General features: G+C 43.9%; 1 long non-coding RNA gene across 1 annotated transcript; it reads left to right on the top strand.

Annotated features, from left to right (window-relative positions):
- The first annotated feature begins 4,093 nt into the window (after positions 1-4,093).
- On the top strand, positions 4,094-5,390 carry LOC139783522 (uncharacterized). Its single transcript, XR_011721305.1, has 3 exons — positions 4,094-4,204; positions 4,265-5,028; positions 5,246-5,390. It is a non-coding gene; the product is annotated as an uncharacterized lncRNA (long non-coding RNA).
- Positions 5,391-5,900: the final 510 nt, after the last annotated feature.

Here is a 5,900-nt window from a genome sequence, read left to right as displayed (position 1 = left end):
ATACTCGTATCCGACGGTAATCTCTCTCTTCGTCCTGTCACGGTCGCCACAATGTTATATTTGGTGCGGATAGAGTGGGCGGGTGCACATAAAAGACCAGGAACATTAATCTATGACGACGTTTTATTCTAAATACTTTGCCTCGCACGTTGTTTCACTCAGCTACCGATCGTAACGAACTCACGAATCGAACTGAACTTCGGGATTCACGGACGTACACGAACGCGATCTCCTCACGACGGGCGGGCGCGAACGCTAACTACGCCCTCTTTCGCAACGCACTCGAATGCTACCGCGGATCGGTAACTCCGAGCGTACCAACGGCAGTACGGTACTCCTTTATTTTTCACAACGCCCGAGCGTGAGGATCACGGTCGACCCACGGGTCATGGTGGAAAGGATCCCGGCGACGAGGGTCACCAGGCCAGCCGAGAGAGATGCATCCGACAGCCCGAGCGACGACAGCGAGTCCGAAGGGAAAACCGCCGAGTAAGTGACCGGAGGTAACGACCGGCCGGCGGAAGTAACGACCGCGGGAAAGAGATATTTTAGACTAGGATTGCCGTAGTGAAAGGCATTATCATTTAAGTCGAGACACCGCGGTAAGCCGTAAGAGGAAATGTTCATTCAATAAATAAAGATATTAAAATTGATTGGTAATGGGTTTCATAGCGTATATATATATATGGGCATAGTTAGTAAGTAGACTAAGTAAGTCGCGCGTGAGACGAGCTAGATATCCGTTTCATACAAGTACGAGTAAATCACGTTCATTGTGCGATCTGGTAACTAATGTGCGTCATTAGTTCGACCGATATTGGCATTTCACCGTCGGTGAAGCAGTTTCTTTTGGTTTCGCGTAATACAAGATACAAGTATCGCGAGTCATCTCAGGAAATCGAGGAGCACGCAACGCCTGACCGGGAACGCGAATATGATAGCGGCCCGTGAATACGCGAGCCAAAGGGTAGCGCCGATGAATGACGGCTCAAGCGCGTGCAGAATGTTCGTAGTAAGCGTGCCGAGAGGTCCGCGGATTAATCCGACCACCGGGTCGAATAAACGCGAACCCGACGACTTCCGCGAGAAGTCGGAACGCTAACAAGTCGAGGACGCCCTAATAAGCGTCGCGCATAGGTCGGCGTCGAGGCCCGCACCGGGGTCCGCGAAAACGCGAGCCGACAACTTCTACGGGGAGAAACCTCACGGGAAGACTCACGGGGTCCCCAGAACGATACCTAGGGTTCGGCGTCAAAGTCCGAACATGGGTTCGCGAAAACGTGAAACCGACGACTTCTCCGAGAAGTAGTGGCGGAAACATGTTCAGGTGAGGCCGACGAACCCGCCGGAGGCATTCCCGTCGACGGCCGACACCGGGACCGGAAACTACGGAGCCGGGGATCGGACGCGAAAAGTGCGAGTAGAAATCGACTTAGGACGCCCGGGAGAGCCGGTATGCGAGCGCGCATCGACCGGAAATTAGGTTTAGGATCCGGAGGTAACGACCGACGTTCCGGAGATAACGACCGTTATTTCAGGGATAACGAACGCCGAAAATATTGTGATCCGAGTAAAGGCATCGCAAATCAGACGAAATATTGTAAAGCGTGAAGCATCGTGAATGATCGATTTGCGAAAATTAACAGCGGATAGCATTAAGATTGAAATCGCGAAATTGTATTGCGATGGCTTATAGAATGTACGAACGGCAGCGAGCGGAAATTTCCGCAGATCAACACGGCCGAGGTAAATAGATCGGAATGCGCAGAAAAACGATTAACGCTGAAGCCCGAAAACGGTAAACACACGGGAATGCGAACTCACGGTCGAAGACAAAGGCGAGCGCGAGCCGTGGTGGGGGAAGCCGTAACGGGGCAGCGAGACGGAGCGACGAGCGGAGCTCGGGGAGTCGCTCGACAGAGGCACACGCGTACGGACGTGTCGGGAAAGCGTCCTCTGATTCGGGCACTTACCCGCGCACATCGCTACCACCTGCGATCACTATAGTCTAACATGTTAGAGCGCGAAACGAATATTGTGAAACTTAAGTTAACTTATTGGTCATCAAGTCTGTAAGGCCATCCTGAAATCAAAGTGTTACTGTAAATTGATCTAAGAATAAAAGATCGTTAATTTACATAAAACAAAAGTGTCTGAAGTTAGTGAATACTTACCTGATACTTACCCGATCCTTTGATATCGACGAAACGTTGTCCAGCGGCGATCCAAATCCAGCGTTGACGATCCATTCGTTGTCCAGCGGCGATCCAATTGACGATCCACACTAGCACAGTGGCAATCCGGTATGCGGTAAGGCGAGGATCCGGGGAAGTCCAGCAGCGGCGATCCAATTGACAATCCAGCGTTGTCCAGCGGCGATCCAGAGTCACATCGTTGGTGATCCATCGTTGTCCAGCGGCGATCCATCGAAGGCGGGAACCTGAAACAGAAAAGATGGTTAATATTAGAATTCACTCTTAACGAGAAACGAAAACTAAAACTTCTCGGTAGATTGTTGATTAAACCGAGTGGCGACCGGGCAGTAAATTCATATAATTCGCGAATCCGAGCCGTCACTTAGCCGGGTCCGATTACAACCTAACCTAAATGTAGTAAATTTCACAGTCACAATTAAAGATTTTGTACCACCACATCTGCGTTGCACTTTTGCTGAATAACATCAAACGTACATGTAATTAAAACCCATAAGTAGTCTAAATTTGTTTGAAAATGGATTTATATTCGTAAATTTTTATGTGTATTGTCGGCACTTTATACAGGGTATCTCTAAAGTCTGACCCAGCCCCCTAAATCTCGAAAACGGCTTTAGATATGGAAAAATGTTTCAGATAAAAGTTGTAGGATATAAAGGGAAGCAGATGATGAAAATATGAACTTGACTTCGAATGACCTTTTCAAGGCCAAGTCAATGTGATCAAAATTTTTTTTAATGAAACCTCAATTTTTTATTACATATTCTTGTAGCCCTTGTTGAGACGTTTTCAAAACACTATAATAAAGCTCTCTTTTATTAAGGACTTCCTGAGATATTTTAAATTTTGTTATGCTACTTTTAATATAAAATATAAAATATCTCGTGAAATATTCATTTTTCGATGACTTCACCTTCCCAGACAGCACAGGATATCCTATGGATGTCCGTTTTATGTCCATCTCTTGTCGGGATGTCCATGGACCTTATAAATATATCCATACGATATACATTTGTGGACACTGTAGGAATATCCCAAAATGGACAAGTTTGTATATCCATATGCTATCCTTCTATGCCAACGCCATCTGCATGTAATTCCGATCCCGATCTCTTTCTGTTTCCTTCTATGGCCGGGCAGGCCGTGATCTCACTATTTGACATCTGACACGACTGTCACTATAGGTTATAACTACTAACAAGGGAACGGTCGGGGGTGTCCGAGACCGATTTGGATGCGCTTTGGATATGTTGTTGAGCATCAAAAAATATTAGACTCGTATTTTTTTTTGCGGCTTATCTCGACGTTTATTGGTCGAAAAAACCCGATTTAGAACCTACCCGATTTGGATGCGCTTTGAATATGTTGTTGAGCATCAAAAAACATTAGACACGTGTTTTTTTTTTGCGGCGTATCTCGACGTTTAGGGGTTGAAACAACCCCTCAAAAATAACGGATTTTATAGTTTTTAGCGAATATCTTCAAAAATATAAGGCGTATGAAAAAAAGTTTGGTACAAAAGGTTTATGGCTTTTTGTGCTCTTTACAATGGCGTAATCAGATTTTTCAAATTTGTCACATTTTTTAATTTAACCCCACCCCCACCTATTATTTTTGCCAAATATAACAATTTTTCCAACGCAAATTTAAGAGCGTCAAATGCCAAATACATCCATGTGTATTTTTATTATGATACCATTATTAGATTTTTGGCAAGACGAGATGATATGTGGTATAGGCGTCGCGCTGTAGGTAGGTGTTGCGTTATTTCTGTTCAAGTTGCGCCGTACGCTTAAAAATTTCCATTTCAACTCCGGGATGACCGAAAGCGCTGATGCGAAGGCCAGCGCAAGGCTATTTCGAAAGTCCTGGACTAGCAACGGAATGTCGACTCCGACATTATAAATACCGCCGAATTGTATCGGGCGGGCAGTCGCAAATTGGAAAGAGACGGTATCAAACCTAACAAAGACCACTCCATTAATTATAAAGTGCGTATTTATTTATATAATTAAAGTTCGAGACAAATATTTAATTTTAATATCTTTCAGAATGAAGTTTAATCCATACAATGTAATAATGCTACTTTCTGCAACTTTCACTGCTTTCAACTATTCACCAAGTTCGACAACTTCGGAGGAAGAAGAAGTAAAAGAAAACATTGAACGTATACTGCTTGACATACAAAACCAAGAATTTGACGTAGAAGAGGAAGAAACTTTAGGTTTTTATGATATATATGAGATTCCAGAACCGGAAAGAGTTGATTTATTTGAGGAAGATGATGGTAAAGTATATCTTCCGGAAGAAGTTACTTGCAGCTCTGTTGAGGCAACAATATCAAGTGACTATAAAAGGCAAGCTGTGGAATACTGGAGGAGTGGTAAAACAAGGGGAAGATCGCTTGAAGGAGTTAAACGAAGGTACAAAAAAGTTACATCAATACGACAAATAGCACGATGGGAGAGCCAAATTAGTGAAGGTGGTAGTAGAATCGGTCGGTTGTCCCGGAGTTATAATTGGGATAGTGTATTATTGTAGCGGTTAATGTGACGCACGTTCAAATTTGCGACTGCCCGCTCGATCTTACAATTCGGCGGTGGTATTTATAATATCGGAGTCTACATTCCGTTGCTAGTCCAGGACTCTCGAAATAGCCTTGCGCTGGCCTTCGCATCAGCGCTTTTGGTCATCCCGGAGTTGAAATGGAAATTTTTAAGCGTACGGCGCAACTTGAACAGAAATAACGCAACACCTACCTACAGCGCGACGCCTATACCACATATCATCTCGTCTTGCCAAAAATCTAATAATGGTATCATAATAAAAATACACATGGATGTATTTGGCATTTGACGCTCTTAAATTTGCGTTGGAAAAATTGTTATATTTGGCAAAAATAATAGGTGGGGGTGGGGTTAAATTAAAAAATGTGACAAATTTGAAAAATCTGATTACGCCATTGTAAAGAGCACAAAAAGCCATAAACCTTTTGTACCAAACTTTTTTTCATACGCCTTATATTTTCGAAGATATTCGCTAAAAACTATAAAATCCGTTATTTTCGAGGGGTTGTTTCAACCCCTAAACGTCGAGATAAGCCGCAAAAAAAAAATACGAGTCTAATATTTTTTGATGCTCAACAACATATCCAAAGCGCATCCAAATCGGTCTCGGACACCCCCGACCGTTCCCTTGTAAGTGCGTTGAACGCGCTGTACCGTGTCTCTTGATAACCTCCTGGCCGATAAGTCTATATCGACCTAATTTACCTACTAGATCGATAATAATGCGCGCGCGACTTATCGGAAATCAAGAGCCATATACCGTTGAAAGTAGTGAAAGTTACGTTTCTCTGATGATTGAGAGACGACGACGACGACGACGTAGACGTCTTAATATAAAATTTTCACATTTGGACTTTGCGTCGCAATATCTCCGCTCGTAGGACACGTAAGGGAAAAATAAAAACACTTTTATTTATTAATCGACCCCAAGCTATCGATCAAGCCTACTTAGAACTTGATCCGTTCACTCGTTATTGAGATCTCAACATCTCGAGTACTCGCAACTCGTCGCGTCGCGTAAAAGAGTCACGGTCGGTTTCGCTCCGCGCGTACTTGGCGCGAGACACTACCGTGTCTCTTGATATGTTATACTTTGATGCATTATAATTATTAATTAAAT

Source organism: Temnothorax nylanderi, unplaced genomic scaffold (genome assembly GCF_030848795.1).
Source record: "Temnothorax nylanderi isolate EJ_2023f unplaced genomic scaffold, tnyl_v1.0 TNYL_tig0510_pilon, whole genome shotgun sequence".
NCBI lineage: Eukaryota > Metazoa > Arthropoda > Insecta > Hymenoptera > Formicidae > Temnothorax > Temnothorax nylanderi.
Note: the sequence above shows the minus strand (reverse complement) of the source record. Positions and strands in the feature narration are given on the sequence as shown.